At 42.1% G+C, this 17,424-nt stretch overlaps 1 protein-coding gene across 9 annotated transcripts in view; it reads left to right on the top strand.

The window, feature by feature from the left end:
- The first annotated feature begins 132 nt into the window (after positions 1-132).
- The window catches only part of JAK2 (Janus kinase 2), a 94,984-nt gene continuing 77,692 nt past the window's right edge, over positions 133-17,424 (top strand). For 4 of the 9 annotated variants that reach the window (XR_012658081.1, XM_075079558.1, XM_075079575.1 and 1 more), the window contains exons 1-2: positions 143-295; positions 995-1,115. The gene's annotated coding sequence lies outside the window, so the exon portion shown is untranslated. Of the gene's footprint in view, positions 424-885; positions 911-994; positions 1,116-17,424 lie in introns of those variants that run through there. The other 5 variants (XM_075079565.1, XM_075079567.1, XM_075079566.1 and 2 more) reach the window with 5 other exon arrangements.

Raw genomic sequence — 17,424 nt, 5'->3', positions numbered from 1 at the left:
CCGCCCCGCGCGTCGCCTAGCAGCTGCGTGATGACGCAGGCGGCGGGAGCCTGGTGGCTGGCCTCCCGCGCAGCGAGCGAGCGGGCAGCTGCCCCGCCCCTCCCCTCCCCCTTCCCCCGCGTGGGGCGGGGCGGGGCGGGGCGGGGCGGACGGAGGCAGTGGGCTCCGCGGGCACAGCGCGGCTCGGCACGCCGCCGCCGCCGCGTCCCCCGGCGCCGTGCATGGCGGAGAGGGACTGGGCGCCGAGGGGGAAGCCGCCTGCGCGCTCCGGTCCGCCCAGCCGCCGCCGGGGTGGGTGAGTGACTGACTGGGAGAGGGAGAGGGAGTGTGTGTGTGTGTTACACCTCGGCGCGTACCGCCTCCCCTGCCCTCCCGCCGGCCCGCTCGCTCGCTCCGAGAGCCGCCCGCCCGCCCGGGCGGCGGGTGAGTGCAGGGGGCCGGGAGGGCGGCGGGGCTGGCTCTAAGCAACGCGGCGGCGGGAAGCCACCGGCGGGACGGCCGTCCCCCCCGCCCCAACTCGGGGCGCTCCCGGCCGGGACCGGGGCCCTCCGCGTCCCGCGGCGTGCGGACCGGGCACCGCTGTGGGCCCGGCTCCCTTCCCGCCGCCGCCCCCGCGCAGCGCAGCGGAGCGGGAGGGAGGGAGGGCGGTCGGGCGCGGGTCCGGCCCGGGCGGCGGGGGAGCGGCGTCCGCCGCGCCGCCCTAGAGGTGCTGCGCTCGCCGGAGAACTTCCTCGAGAATATTTACTTGTGCCGTTCAAAAAAAAAAAAAAACCAAAACAAAAAAAAAATCCAAAACCAACTTAAAGTCGTCTCGTTGCAGAAGGAGGGCAAACAGCCGTAGAAGGGCTGTGGCTTTTCTCTATACGTCTGTACTGAGTTTGCTTCTGGGAGGGGAAATGTTCCCTTAAATGTGGGTTACAAATGCATGAATTTCATTTATTTTCACGAGAGAACGTTTGTCTCTTATTTTTTTCTTCTTTCTTTTTTCTTTTAGGGAAGAACTGCGGATAAAACTTCTTTAGATTTTTGTTCTTTTTTGTGCAGCTGAAGTCTGATTACAATCTGGTTAGCTCTGTCTTCAGACATCCCCATCTCACTTCTGCAGTCCATGACAGGTGAGAAAATAAAACCTTGATTTGGTTATTTGTAAATTATTTGTGGCTGGAGAGGCATAGACTGTATTCTTTTTGTTTGTTGGGCAGAGGGAAAGATAATTGGGAAGGTTGTGATGGCTACTTACAGTTTCAGATGTGATTTTGCACTTGAGATTAGTTGCTGAACGGTCAGTGTTTCTGACATCTTAGCCCTGTACAGCTTTCCAGTTTATCATCTACTTCTCTGTTGGTTCTGTTGTTAGTCAGACATAATATCTGTGTAGTTCTCAGGTGAGAGAGGAGTATTTCTAATGTTTGTATTTTATGGAGAATCAATACTGACAGGAGGTTATATAGAGATTATGTGCACTGTTAAAAAGGGTAGCTTGGATCAGTTATATGGATAAACTTTTTTTCTTCCCCCCCTGCCCAGTCTTCCTAGTAACTGATATGGGAGTAATACTGTGGTGATGTTCCTTGGGCATGCCCGTTTTTCTTCCCTCTTTAGGGTTGGTGACTGTAATTTGAGGATTCAGCAGGAACACAGTAGCCATCACTGTCTTCTACTTGATGAGAATGAGTCCCAAGTGACTTCAGTGGTGTAAATGGGCAATTTTGTAGGAAACAACCTCAGTATTCTAGTGTGAAATGATAGGGATTTTTAAGTAGTGATGTGTTTTCTAAAGAAGCCTTAAATCTGAGGTGTTTACAGAGATCTTAATTTTCATAAGTGCCAATGACAGCAGCACAGGGAAATAGTGTTTGCTGCTGGGAGGAGAAATTTTAATGAGCAAGGAGTTTACACAACAGAAAATGTTTTGACGTTCTTGTTGATCAAATCAGATTGACTGGAATTGCAGAATGGAAAATGAAAGGAGACTGCTGCCGCTTCTCGCGTGTAGATGTTAAGAGTGGTGACTGGGCTAACAAAAAGCAAAGCTGAAACCTCTATAGAATAGCCATTTCCAAACTATGTGGAGTTAATGTTATGCATGACCACAAAATACTACTAAAGTGAATGTCACTGCCATCGTGCTGAGCTTGTAAGAAAAGCAGTTACTGAACAGGGTGGTTGTTCTCGCCTTTGGTCACTTTATCTCAGCTCTGGGGCATTTTTACAGTGTGACCTGTAAAAAACAAAAAGCTAAGTGATGATGTTTGCAGCTACAGGGAATAATCTAGCATCTTGGCTGAAAGAACCTTAAGAGGGAAATAAACAAGGTTCAGAAATGTGGTACTAGTAAATAGATACATGGCTTCAGTAGCATTAGTTATGGATAAAAGGGAACTGCTATCAAAAGTTACAAAACTTTGATTAGAAAGCAGGTTGACATAATTAAACATGCAATAATTAAAACCCCACATTTGTTTTAATAGTGTTTGAAAAGACAACTGATGTGGAAGAAGGCAACCAAAACCCTGTGCTTTTTTTATAAAAATAGCTGGACCTTTGAGTAGGAGGTTGAACTAGATGACCTCCTGAGATGCCTTTCAACCCGAATTATCCTATCCTAGTGGTACTGTGCTATTATAGGCTAGCATTTCTGTTATAACACACCCGCCCCTTATTTTTACTAGGCTTGATGCAAATATTAACCCTGTTATTAGGGCAATACACAGTTACATTTTTTTCCATTTAACTTAATAGAGCTGATGTTCCAAAGCCTCTGACCCTGGCTGTGCACTGATTTCAGTGGGTTTCATACAAATTCACATGTCCACCCACTGCGTTGTCAGTGTGAGCCCAGTAAGATGAGTAATATGAGTAAGACTAGCAAGGTCTGAGTCAACATTTGAGCTCATGCTTGCATTTCTGTTTCTCTAACTTGTTTCAGATGTGATTTCTTTATCAGAAGGTAGATGAGGAGCTTTCTTGGACTTCTGGATATGAGGGTTTGCAGGTTATTCCATAAGGTAGATCTGTCTTTATGGAGACTTGAAAAACAAAACAAAAATGTGTATATACAATGAAGCTTCTTTATAGTAGCTCTGCTGGAAGAACTGTAATCAGTTTTATTTGCCACATACAGATAGGTGTTTTTGCTAAGTGCTGTCTTGATCTAGAGAGTACGTTGTATCTCTCGCGTCAGTTGGTTATACACCATGTGATACTGTGGGAGCTACAAGGTACAAGTGTAAGGTATCAGGTTGCTGTCAGTTGCAACCTCTGAGATGCTGAAAGCAAAAAAGGTGATGCTTCACTCCAGGATTAAGCTTTCTGGGTTATACAGTACTGAATGCAGAGAGATCTGATTCACGTGGACAATGTTATAATCCCCTTGTGTTATTGTGAGTATTGAGGTACAGCTGATTTGATCTTTAAAAGTAATTCTTAGCTTGCTTTCTGTCCTGTTGAACTGTACTGGAAAGCAATTTTCTATGGAGGAAAATCTTAAGTACTTCTGGAGTAGACGAGTAGAGTGATTTGCCGAAGATAATTGTCCATCTAATTTTGGTTATGCAATCACTATATCACACAGTCAAACATGAATATTTAAATCTGACTTGTAGAAAAAAAAAATCCAACGTGCAGCCAACTGTTGACAATGCTTGTACTGATTTCAAATCCTTTTATGATGTGAGTTGCCTCTTGACAGTGACTTCCATAGAAGTATTGCACAGTTCCTTTTGTCATTAGTAGATTGTTTTTTAATCATGGCTGAACACTTCCTGGTACTAGGAAGGGAGGCATTAGCTCTTGATGTCTTTATTTTCCATACCTCTGTCCCTTCCTCTGGGTTGGTGGGTTTTTTTGGTGGTTCCACCCTCCACCCCCCAGTATCTTTAGTATTTGCCATAGCTCAGATAAATATACGAAGTGGTTCTGGTTTTCGGTGATGTCACAAAAGACAGTGTTCCAGGTGAAATGGGAATGTTTTTGACCCCATTCTTTGTTCATTGGAGCACATTGTTTCTTGTCGTGCATATGCCTCTGTTCAGCAGAGATTCTGTTGAGCTGCACAGCCTGTGCATGGTTGTTTTGTTTATCCACTTACATTTGGCTTAAAATCCAATGCAGTGTGGGAATAGCAGCAAGTTATTCTTTCAGGAGTTTATTATTTTGTATTTGTTGACATAAAATGTTACCTGTCTTCTGGTTTTTTGCTTGACTAGCTCTCAGTTTTGGTCCTGCTCAAATATGTTAAACAGTTATCACCAAAGTTGTTTTTTGGTTTCTGTTCAATACTCACTCTACGTTAAATATGGTACCTGTATTTTGCAAACAATTTTTAGAGGCCTCAGTTGTTCAAGTGCATTTAGATTGGGACCCCAGTGAACTTCAACATGAAATTACGGGATTGCTTGCATGGATTCAGTCAGAGAGATGGGGCCGCAGATGGTGTCTGAGTTTTACTGAATATATTAGGTAAAACTTGACTATGAGACTAATGCAAGAGCATTTGAGGACAAAGGCTATTGGAAAACAACCATTAATTCCTAATAAAAGAGGGGTTTTTGTGAGTTAAAAAGGTGCTTTGGAAGCCTATTAGGATAGAGCCTCCTATGTTATTTGGCTGAGGTTATGAAGACAAAGCCTCTTAAAAAAACAGCTTTCAAGTGAGGGTTCATGTTGGAGGATGAGGTTCAGAAAAAAATATAAAGCCTGTTATGTGTGGTATAGTTGGTGTAGTACGTACTACAGTAGGCAGTGTAAGCCAGCAAAAATCCCTTTTGCAGCATTTCCCAGTTGTGGGGAATTCTGACATTCTTTAATATTTGGTGCTGCAATATGTATTATCTTTGTTCAGAAGTTAACTGTGATACAGTTGCAAGGGACAGCAATCTCCAGCTCTGTCTATACTTTTCTCTGAAGCAAAAGTTTGCCAAAATGCAGAGGGGGGGAAATAAAGCTGCTTATGTGTTGTTTGCATCCCATCTATGTGAAGGAGTACTCCTGTGTGCTCGGAAATCAGGAGTTGAGGCCAAACAGCAACTGGTCTGTATGAGGGGACATCCTCTCAGGGACAAGCAGAATCAAAAACATTCCAGTCTGGTAGTCTACAAAGGTGAAGGAGGCAAAAGGTTGTCCTCAAAAAATGGAGGGAGTAAAAGGAGTCAAATTAAGTGAAACGCATAAAACTGTTTCCTTATAGTTGAAGGAATCAAAATTGGACACAAAGCCAAACTATTTCAGTTTTATAGGTTGTGTGAAGACTGCCAAGAGGATTGGTGGACCTGAAAGCTTGCATGTGTTTCAACTGTTATCATCAAACTACTAAAGACATTTCCTCTCACTGTGAAATGTGATATGGAGAGAACGGCTCCGTGTACAGACTGATTTTTGGAAATTATAAGTGGCATTTCTGATCTTATTCCTGACACTATTTTGCCATACTTTGCAGCACTGGCAGGTTCTCTCTTTGGATTATTTTTTGAACTACCAGAATTTTTATTCTAATATGGAATATATTATAGTCATGTAATATGTACATAGAAGTGTCTTCAGTTTCTGTTGTCTTGTAAAATCAGATTTAAGCCAGTTGTACAAGATTGCATTCTTTAGAGTCTCAGTTTATTTGTGTGAGATTCGAATGCCCGCTTTTGTGTATTAAGATCAGTGTTAATATGCAGTTTTCAAGAAACAGATTTATGTTTATTATATTGACATTGTCTGCTATGCATAGTTTTCAGATTTCTGCACTGAGTAAAACAGTGACATTATCTTGGGCTTTTTATATTTTGATACCTTGAGGTTTTGCTCTTTGGAGCAGTAGAAAGCAGACACCACCTTCTTAGCAACTGATGGCCCAGGGACAGGAGAATTCCTAATGCTGGGGAAAATGGGTGGGAATCCAAGCAGAGAAAGAGTTTTGGCCTTTCTGTCAGGAAATATGAACCATGAAGTCCCAGAGATCTAAGAGGAAGGTAGAGGTTGTCGTTTCATCAGGTGTGTTAAGTGTCCTCTTAAGCTGTCTCTGGCACACAAGATGTTTTTTGCCTCAGCCTCTCACAATCCCTGGAGTTTGCTGGTCCCTCAGTTTTGTAAACGCAACAACTCCTTGTAGGGCTGTGCTGTAAACTGTATTACAACTGGGATCCTTGACCTAAGTTAAAATAACTTTTTTTCCTCTTTTGGAACAAGTGGCATGAGGGAAGGGGAATGGACAGGATAACCTCTTAAGCTGGCTTGCAGTGCCAGAGAAAATGTTGTGTAACCACATCCTGGATAACCCCAAAGATGGACTGAGCTACAAAAGAAATTTTGGGTTCCCAGTGGAATCTGAGGACATGGGATTGCACAAGACCCAGATCCTCAGCTGTGGGCAATAAAGCATGTGTCAATCCTACAGCTGGCTCCCAAAATGTTGAGACTTTGGAACTATTCTAACAACTGTGTAAATAGGTGCATGGTTATCTTTTAATTACTCTTACCTGGGTCTTCATAAACCTTTAACTATGCCATCTATCAGGGCTTTTGTGAATAAATACTTTTGGTTGTTTTTATCTTAACATGGCTTCAGTTAAAGGTGATTTCAAGGTAGGTGGCTAACATTAGGACATTCTGTTTCTGTGAGTCTTTGATCCCTAAAACTGGAGCCTAGCACACTAAAATGGTGGTTTGGGCATTGAAAGGGTGATGGAGTTGCACTGAATTCCAGTGAGTATTTTGGAAGCATGTTTGCAGAAGTTGGGGAGAAACACCTAAGACTTAAGCTTGTGATAACAGGAGTGCAACACTTTTAGTAGGACTTACAGGCCCTGTGCAAGGTGGGTGTAAAAAATGAGCTGGAATCTTCGCTTTTCATTGTTATGCATTGGCAGACCTAAAAGCAGTGTGATAAAATAGACTCAGGTCAAAGTGGAGAATAAATAAACCAGGAGGTTTATTTGGTTGAGGTTATTGAGATTACACCAGAATAAGTCAGAATCAAATCAATTTGAAGCTATACCTGCAACATAGTTGCATGTGTGATTGTAACACACATGGGTGTACCTGAACTAGCTCATATTTCAGCAGCTGGAAGCCGCAGAAGTGGAAATTGCACAGGACACTGAAAATTTCTTGTTGCTTTTGCTACCTGAGCTGCTTCAGGTATATTAACAGTGTTTAGAAGGATATCTTTAGGTTGCAGCAGGCTTAAGCCATACCATAATTTTCTCAGGCTTTGGTACTTTTCCAGGTCTGTCTTCTAAGGGCTCTGCCACTTGCTCAGACTGATAACCTATCAATATTTTTGCCTGTGAACTCATAAAACTGCGTTTTAAACTACCGTTACCATGTTAAAATGTTTTTAGTTCGTTTTGTAAAAAAGATTGTAATATTTGTCAATGCTATGGTGGTTTTGTGAGTTTTGACACAATTTTTCAGAACTCTTGAACCTGAGGTAAAAATTTTTGGATAAGTTGATAATTGTCTTTTTATTGTTTAAGATATTACGCTGTGATTAGAAGCCTGTGCAAGGCAGTGAAATAGCATTTCTTACAGTCAGACTTTTTAGAAGGAAATTTGAAGTTTGTCATTACCTGATATCACAGCAAGTTTACCACCTGACATATTATGCTACATGGCATTGTCTCTTGAGTTTTGTATTCCTGCTGTAGCTTTGTGGACTGCTCTGCCAACTTCTGTGAAATATCTTTGAGCATCTTTATATTTAGACTACTTGAAGCCATTTCTGGAAAATTGGAAAAACTTTACTTTTAAGCAGCATGTAGGGTGCTTGGTGCTTTGTGTTAATGTGTCAAACTACTTTTCTCCTTCTCCCACATCTGAAGCCTGTCTTGGCCAAGAAACCCAATATTGTTTTGACTTGCCACAATGTCGCTGAAGTATTTCTGACTGAGAATGCCTAAGGGGAAGTGACCTCAAGTGCTCTTTATCATATTGTTAAAACAGTTTAAATATGTGTGGAGCCAGGAAAAATGATGGCTTCTTTTTATGCTAAGGGGACATGCAGAAGGAAAACAAGAGCATATCATCCCTGATCTTGGGTGGACAGGCAGGTAATATAGATAAAAAGGATTTCTTTAAATTACCACTTGTTTTAAAGAAAAACACTTGGAAGTTATTATTACAGTTCTGCTGAGGCCTAAATTTAGTCAAATAGTTTAACTTCTGATTAAATATAGATACTGTATTCATAGAATCACTATAATTCAGTGTGGAGGGGACCTCAGTAGGTTTCTGCTCCAAACTCCTGCCAAAAGCAGGGTCAGTAATGAGGTCACAATGGGTATTGAAGCTGTTTTCCAGTCAGGTCGTAAAAGCTGCCAAGGATCGAGACAGCACATCCACTGCTGGTCTGTCCTCGGGATGACAAACTTTTTCTTATATCCTCTCTGAACCTCTTGCATTTCAACTCCCTCCTGTTATCTCTTGTCCTGTTGTGGTGGGTTGCCCCTGGCTGGACGCCAGGTGCCCACCAAAGCCACTCTATTGCTCCTTGCCTGAGCTGGACAGGGGAGAGAAAATATAATGAAAGGCTCATGGGCAAAGATGAGGACGTGGAGAGATTACTCAGCAGTTACTGTCACAGGCAAAACAGAATCAACTTGGGGAAATTAGCTTAATTTGTTAATAATCAAATCAGAGGAGGGTAATGAGGAATAAAACCAAGTCTTACAACACCTTCCCCCCCACCCATCCCTTCTTCCCAGGGTCAATTTCACTCCTGATTTTCTCTACCTCCTCCCCTCCAAGCTGTGCAGGGGGCCAGGGAATGGGGGTTGCAGTTAGTTCATCACACCTTGTCTCAACCTTTCTTTCTTCCTTGGGACGAGTCCCCACACTATTCCCCTGCTCTGGCTTGGGGTCCTTTCCATGGGAGGCTGTCCACCACAAATTTCTCCAGTGCGGATCCTTCCCAAAGGGTGCAACCCTTCAGACAGAGAATGCTCCAGTGTGGGTCCCCCATGGGGTCACAAGTTCTGCCACCAAACCTGCTCCAGCATGGGCTCTTCTCTCCATGGGGTCACAGGTTCTGCCAGGAGTCTGCTCTGGCATAGGCTCTCCATGGAGTCACAGCTTTCTTCATGGCACATCCACCTGCTCTGGTGTGTGATTCTTCATGGGCTGCAGGTGGATATCTGCTCCACCATGGACCTCTGTGGGCTGCAGGGGGACAGCCTGCCTCACCAGTCTTTATCACAGGCTGCAGGGGAATCTCTGCTCCAGCGCCTGGAGCACCTCCTCCCCTCCTTCACTGAACCTGGTATCTGCACAGTTGTTTCTCTCACGTAGTCTAACTTCTCTCTCCGGCTGCAATTACAGAATCACAGAATGGTAGGGGTCGGAAGGCACCTCTGGAGATCATCTCTTCCAACCCCCCTGCTTGAGCAGGCACACCCAGAGCAGGGGACACAGGAGTGCATCCAGGCGCGTTTTGAACACCTCCAGCGAAGGAGACTCCACAGCCTCCCTGGGCAGCCTGTTCCACTGCTCTGTCACCCGCACAGTGAAGAAGTTTTTTCTCATGTTTAGCTGGAACTTCCTGGGTTCAACCTTGTGCCTGTTGCCCCTTGTCCTGTCATTGGGCACCACTGAACAGAGTCCAGTCCCATCCTCCTGACGCCCACCCTTAGATATTTATAAGCCTTGATGAGATCCCCCCTCAGTCTTCTCTTCTCCAGGCTGAGCAAGCCCAAGTCTCTCAGCCTTTCCTCATAAGGGAGATGTTCCACCCCCCTGATCATCTTGGTAGCTCTCTGCTGGACTTGCTCAAGCAGTTCCACATCCTTCTTAAACTGGGGGGGCCCAAAACTGGACACAGCACTGCAAATGTGGTCTCAGTAGGGCAGAGTAGAGGGGGAGGATAATCTCTCTCGACCTGCTGGCCACAATCCTTTTAATTCAGCCCAGGATATTGTTGGGCTTCTTGGCCACAAGGGCACGGTGCTGGCTCAGGGTCAGCTTGCTGCCCACCAGCACTCCCAGGTCCTTCTCAACAGAGTCCCTTTGCAGCAGGTCAGCCCCCAGCCTGTACTGATGCATGGGGTTGTTCCTCCCCAGGTGCAGGACCTTGCACTTGCTCTTACTGAATTTCATCAGGTTCCCCTCAGCCCAGCTCTCCAGCCTGTCCAGGTCTCATTGGATGGCAGCACAGCCTTCTGGTGTATCAGCCACTTGTCCCAGCTTAGTACCACCTGCAAACTTGCTGAAGTTACACTCTATCCCATCATCCAGGTCATTGATGAATGTGTTGAACAGGACTGGACCCAGCACAGACCCCTGGGGAACACCGCTAGTGAAAGGCCTCCATCCAGACTCTGCTCCATTGATCACAACCCTCTGAGTTCTGTTGTTGAGCCAGTTCTCTCTCCACCTCACTGTCCACTCATCCAGCCCACACTTCCTGAGCTTGCCTGTGAGGATGCTGCAGGAGACAGTGTCGAATACCTTACTGAAGTTGAGATAGACAACATCCACTGCTCTCCTTTCATCGACCCAGCCATTCACGCTATCACAGAAGGCTATCGGGTTGGTCAAGCATGATCTTCCGTTGGTAAATCCATGTTGACTATTTCTGATAACATTCTTTTTCTCTACGTGCCTGAGGATGACCTGCAGGATGAACTGCTCCATCACCTTTCCAGGGATGGAGGTGAGGCTGACTGGCCTATAGTTTCCCAGGTCCTCTTCCTTGCCCTCTTTGAAGATTGGAGTGGTATTTGCTTTCCTTCAGTCCTCGGGCACCTCTTCTGTCCTCCATGACCTTTCAAAGCTGATGGAGAGTAGCTCAGCAAGAACATCCACCAGCTCCTTCAGCACTCATGGGTGCATTGCATCAGGGCTCATGAATTGCACAGGGTTTATTTGGTATTTGTTCCCCCTTCTCACATACGTTATCCCAGAGGTGCTGCCACAATTGTTGATGGGATTGGCCTTGGCCAGTGGTGGGTCTGTCTTGGAGCTGGCTGGCAGTGGCTCTGTCTGACATGGCGCAGGCTTCTAGCAGCTTCTCACAGAAGCCACCCCTGTAGCACCCCCACTACCAAAACGTTGCCACACAAATCCAGTATACCTGTAAAGAGCCTGCTTGTGTCTTCTAATAACCTCCCTGTAGGTACAGGGGGCTGCTGTTAGGTTTCCCCAAGGTCTTCTCTTCTGCAGATGGAACAGGCCCTGCTCCCCAGCACGTCCTCACAGGGCCTGTGCTACAGTCCCTGACTATGTTGGCGGCTTCTGCTGTGAACTTGTTCCTGTTTGTCAGTGTTTTTTCTGTATTGTGGGGACGGGATAGGGCCTGGACACAGAATTTTAAATTCAAGTAAGATCTGAATGTTGGCAAACTTCTAAAGAAAAGCCAGGACAGAAGGTGGTCAGAGACTTTTCAATAATCAAACTACGAACACTTTCCCAGTTTATGTATAAAAATAATCATAAGATGATGAGATACATTGGCTTTAAACTCTTTAAGGACATTCTGACCAGAAATTATCTGTTTAGTTCATATAATTATAGTGCTTCCCTTCTTTAATGAACTGCTCAGTTTGACATGTAGAAGGTGTTTTGGTAAATCTATGTTATGTTGCATTTCTTTAGAAGTGTTGTATTTAATAATATAAACTTTAGATATTTTCTTTAGTTTTGTATATGCCTGTGTTACATTTCAATTTTCTAAACACAGCATATGAGAAACAGGTTAAAAATCAGTCTTGAAAACCATAGCCAATGTGTTTGTTAGCCTAATGTCATTAATTAATGCTCAAAGTCTAGGTAGAACACATTAAGTTCTGTTGCCTTTTATGTAAAAATGTAACATAATGTGTCTTGTTTAATTAAAAAAAGCTAGTACAAAGAACTATTTTCTTCAGTGATTAAATGTGTGGAACGAGCTTAAAAATGTGCAAAATGAGTGATTTATATTAAATGTTCTCTTCAATGTCAATCAAAAATTAAAGAAGCTATTTTAAATTTGAATAAATCAATCTGTCTTGCCCTCAGATTGCTGAGCACTTAGTTATACGTTGTTTCTATGCATGTGATACATATACCAATGCATTCTGTTTTGCTGGAGTGTCTTCTAAAGCTAGTTACAAGGGTATGTTGGTGGGATTTGGTTGTTTTATCAAGCTGGATTCTTGAGTATGAGTTTACAGGTGAAGTTAGTTTTTAATGTTTGCCTTCCTTAAGGGTTGTTCCGTAACCTAATTGCTTACTAATGAAGTTAATTGTGGAATGTAAGTTTCTTCCCTTGAACAAAAATGTGTGATGAATTGGTATGCCATTTTTTGCATCATTTAATGATATCTAAATTTTGAAAATAAAAGCTTGTACTGTTGATACTATTTATTTGTAAAATTCTTTTATTTCTTACTGAGATTTACTCGCGTACTTGAGAAGCTAATTATATATGTATTGTTAGAATACGCGCCTTCTCTTTCCACTTTTTTTAAATTTAATGTGGCTGCCTCTATTATCAAATTAAGATAAGCTGAACTACTAGGTTGTTTTATTGATTATTTAAAATAAGTTCAAAAGGGGATTTCTTAAAATATTTCCCAAATTATTAAGCAAACTATCTTAGCCTTAATTCTTTTCCTCTATTTGAGAAATCTATCTGTTCAGAAGCAGTAAGCATGCATGTTTTACCTCTATGATGTTATTAATTGAAACTATTTTTGCTCATTTCTGGGTCAAAGGCAAATATAAATTCTCATCTAGTAGTTAATTTGCTATAATTCATTACAGTGAATTTAGAATAGTTATCCATTGTTTGGTGCAGTATCTTTCTCATCTTGACATAATTTCCAGTAACTCACTGAGCCTTCATAGAAGGAAACAAAGCAAACAAAACCGATGGACATCCTTTTGCTGTCAGGGAAATAAGACAGGAAATCATCTTCCCTGATAACACATTAAAAAGAAGAAAGAGAGGCTAAGGGAACAAGAACAATTTAAAGGCATCCCTGGCAAAAACATACAAGATACAGCAACAGAGTTAAATGGACTTGCAGACTTATTTGGTAAGCTTACATTGGTAGGAAAAAAGGCTTTTTTAAAATTGTGAAAGTGGACTTTCTAATGTGAATGGTATTGCACCACACACAAGATAGCTATTTTGAACCTACAAATAAAAAAAGACAGGCTCAAAGACACTGTGGGGAGAGCATAACATGCTTACTGCTTCTGAATGGTTGTGTTTCCTGTGCTGAAAGAAAAATAATTTTCCCACAACAGTAAAAATATTGCTGCTGTCCTTCCTTGCAGTAGTGAAACAGGAGGTGAGTTTTACAGGCAGAAGCAAGAACTCAATAGGATTCTGGAAACAAAATGGCTTAAACTAAGGAGGGAGGAAGTCTGTAAATAGCTTTGTCTTTTCATCCCTCCAGATGCCTCTCTGTTCTTTACCTTCTTACCATTTCTTTACTCTTCTTTTTCAGAACTTTTCTGTCATGTTGTCACATCTCTCTTGTTGTGGCTTTGTTGCTTTCTTACATTCCTTCCTCCAGTCCCATTAATAAAAGAGCCATTAGCTGTGCTGTTCTCAGAGTCAAGTAGGTTTTAAGATAGCTTTCTGATCTTGTCAGTAGTCAAGGTCTGACCTACTTGGAACCGAACTTCAGGGCTCAGACCCAGCCAAGTATTGTTTCTCGGTTTACATTGGTATAATAACCTTTTGTCGTTCTGGATCCATTGTTGTCTGCAGATTTGCTAGAGCAAACACCGCAGTCAAGTTTTGAGGGCCTCTGGTGGGAAGATGGAAAGAAAGTAAAATAACTGAAGCATGCATTACATAAAAGGAATACTAAGATCAGAAACGTTATGCCAAATATAGTTATATTTGCAAGCTGAGCTATGCTATGTTAAAATTGTCTGGGAGGTTGGAAAATTGATTTTCAATTGGAGGAAAACTTGCTGGTTTTGAAGAAGAAATTAGTTTTGATTTGTTAGTGGAAGAAACAAATTGCTTGTGAAAAATAGATTGTAAGAAGTCTCGGTTCTGCCTCAGTGGACAAGGGTGTGGTGTTGTGATTAGAATTCATTTTGAAGTGTGGGGAATGAGAAGAATTGATATTTGTCTGCAAGGAAAAGAGACTGGCAGGTGACTTGTCAGTAGACTGAACAAGAACTGATGTTTAGTCTGAAATACAGGGATAATGGGAGGAAGTCAAGATGTATTAGAATGAGGGGAAGAAACCCCCAGATGACAGAGATGGGTAAAAAGGTGGAAGAAAGTATGGGTATATGAGTGGTTCTGTACTGGAAATGCAGGCAGTGCAAGTCCTTTTATGTGTCTTTTTAACCTAACTGTTAATGTACATGTTTGTTTATTCCAGCAGTTATAGCTGTTGGAAAGTACTGTGTACTTTCAAATTTCGATGAGGCTGATGTGCTGAGAATGGAGAAGTCCTTTCTTGTGATAAGATTGGAAATTTTCTTTTGTAAGCTTAGTATAGGCAATTGATCTAGAAAAAGGTTAATGCTGGTAGGCTTTTGGGGCTGCTGTTCATGCTGTGTTCGAGTGTCTTGCTCGCTTTTGATTCACCATGGTTGAGGGCCAGACACTCTGGCTATGTGCGAGCATGAAAGAATTAATAATTTGGACTAAAATTGACTTTACAATAAACTAGAATTTATTTTCCCAGCAAATTATGTATCGAATGCATGTGCATACATATATTCCTTATTTTTCACCAATAGCTTTTTAGTTTCTTAAGGTTGGAACGAGCAGATCCATACAGTGATACAAATAAGATGTGCTTCACATTGTGGCCTTTTCCTTATTTAGACCATATGGTGGAATAAAGTAGTGGTTTACCAGACCTTTTTGGTTTATCACATCTCTGTTTTACTGTCACAGATGGTGTATGGGATTAGTTTTGCAATCGTAACTTGTGATCTCTCCTTTCCTGTTTGTTCCTATATACTTTTATTTCCTTTTATCTGTGTAATGGGTGAGGTCCTTCTGAAGGCATAATTAAAATACCAGATCACATTACTAACAATGGGGAGTTAATTGCTACATAAGACTAGAACTGTTTAAGTTGCTGAAACAGTTTTATATGTACAAATAATTGTACATGCAATGTTGACAGTAAAATGTTATACTATTCTGATGTTTTTTGAGAGGGAATCTTTAGTACAGTATCATTGCATCCATAAACACATACATACCACTCCAAAATTGTAACATGCCTCTGTTTTATGGAACATGGGAGCTAATCTAGGTCATGATTAGAAAATTTCACATGCTTTCAAAAATGCAATTAGAGCATTGCAAATTTGTTATTACTAATGCTATTGATTCTGCTGGTTTCGAAACATTTGAAAAGTATTCTTGGTGTTTAGCAAGTAGATCATGAAAATGCTGCTGAAAGTCTAGTTCACACAAAGTCTGGCTTTAGCAAATCTCATTATATGATTACAGCCATACTTAAAGTGTTAAATGGCGTGTACAAGTAATGAAAGAAATGGTGGGTCAGCCATGGATTATGCAGACCTTATGTGGGAGTGTCAGTTTGTTAATTTGTCTGTTGTCCTTTTTGCCCTTGTAACCTGGAAATCCTGGTTGAGGAAGGAACATCGTGTTTACTCTCAAGACTACTATTGTAATTAGACTATTGATTTGGAACAAATGCATTATATCTAGACTCAATAACAGTAACACATCATTTAATGTCTGCAACTGTGTGTTTCTTTCACACAAAAAGAAGATTTAAAAAAACTTCATTTTTAGCTCACTAATAGTGCTGGAACTAATGAAAGTAACACTTAATCTAAACTTGATAATGGTTTGGTAGAAATGAATTAATTTGCTATGCAGGAGCAAGAAAAATTTGGCAACACCTACCCTTAATGATAGTATAAAAATGAGTTTTCTAGAACCTTTTTCTATATATATTTGTAGGGTTTGTGTAGATTTCTAAGTTAACTTGTTTCCCCATTAGAAGTAAGTCTCTGAGTACAGCCTATGTGCAGATAATCCTGTCTTGTGAAGTTCAGTGGTCACATGAATATCCTGATCAATAATTTATACTTTTAATGGATTATTTCTAATTACTGACTTGACAGCCGTTAGACAAGAAGACACTGCAGATTATCAACTCCAAAAGCAACTTGTATGCTCCTGAGTGATAAGGAAATGAAATACTAGAGAGAGCTGGGGTTTTTGTCTTCTATAGAAACAAAAGAAAAAAAACCTCAAACCTCTCAAAGGGGCAGAATGAGTTACTTTGAGGAGTCCCGCTGCTAGGAAGGGAAGGAGGAAATGGAGAATGCCCAAAATAAACAAAGGAAAAGGAACTTAAAGCGGAGAACTTTTACAAAATACAGAATAGAGCAGGGGTATAGATTAAAATGGAAAGAACAGAAGATGGTGTGGGATTTCTTCCCCCCACCCTCCTTTTTTCCCTCCTTTTTCCTTTTGTCTTTTTGAGGGCAGGGAGAGGATTACAATGTATAAAAGAGAAGGGAAGAACATAAAACCAGAGGAAAAAGTCAAATGGGATTTAGCTGCCAGCATAATTATAGTACTGCTGGACTGGAGGCTTAGCTTGAGAGGTATTTTGAGGCTTTGCAGGCCCAGTATAGGCAATATATTTGCATTTGTCTGGTAAAGGGAGAAATGGTTAGTCAGTTGTCTGAGTCATGCTGCCACATTGGAAAAGCTCGTGAAATGAAGGGCCAGTAAAGGGGGTCTTCAGCAGGTGAGCAAAGGCAATACAGAAAGGACTGAGGGGAGACCAACTGCAGCTCTAGGAAGACAGTTGAACTAAGTATGGGATAGCTTTGGATTTGTAAAAGGAAAAAGATGTAATGACATTTAAGCTGTTTTGGCTGTAATGGAAAATGCACTTGTTTCAATAGCATGTTGTCCATTCACCAGGATCTGGGCACTGGTACCTGAAGCCTCTGAGTGTCTACCTGTACCTCCTGTATTAGTGATATGACAGAAGTTTCCTATCCAGTATGTCAGTTACTCACAAACACAAAGAAGCAGAGTGTAAAGGAGAACAACAGCACATGTGTTTACTGTTTCTGTTTGCTCATAGAGTAGAATAAAGTGAGGTAGACAGTGTTAAGGGGAAGAGGTTTGTCAAGGCCAGGATGAGAAGTTAATGTGGAAGCTTAGTGTCACTGGTCTCGACACTTCCTAGAGACAATAGGAACAAGGCCCTTCAGCAGAAAGCACTGAGAAGAGAGAGGGGGACAAAGACGAAAGGGCTAAAAATTTTGAGTGCTGACACTCTCTTTCATGTCAGGGGCCTAGCAGACAGGTAAGACTGTCCTACTGCAGCTGCTCCTGAAGGGCTCTACAAGGTGGGATTTTCAGTGCTGCAAGGATCCCCTGTTGATCGAGTTGAAGGACAGCTGAACTAACTTGAGTTGAGTAACATAATGGAGAAGGCTAGTAGGCTTGTATTTGTCATTGTTTTATATCTAGTA

Source organism: Phalacrocorax aristotelis, chromosome Z (genome assembly GCF_949628215.1).
Source record: "Phalacrocorax aristotelis chromosome Z, bGulAri2.1, whole genome shotgun sequence".
Lineage (NCBI taxonomy): Eukaryota > Metazoa > Chordata > Aves > Suliformes > Phalacrocoracidae > Phalacrocorax > Phalacrocorax aristotelis.
The sequence above is the reverse complement of the archived record's forward strand: the minus strand, read 5'-3'. Positions and strand labels throughout refer to the sequence as shown.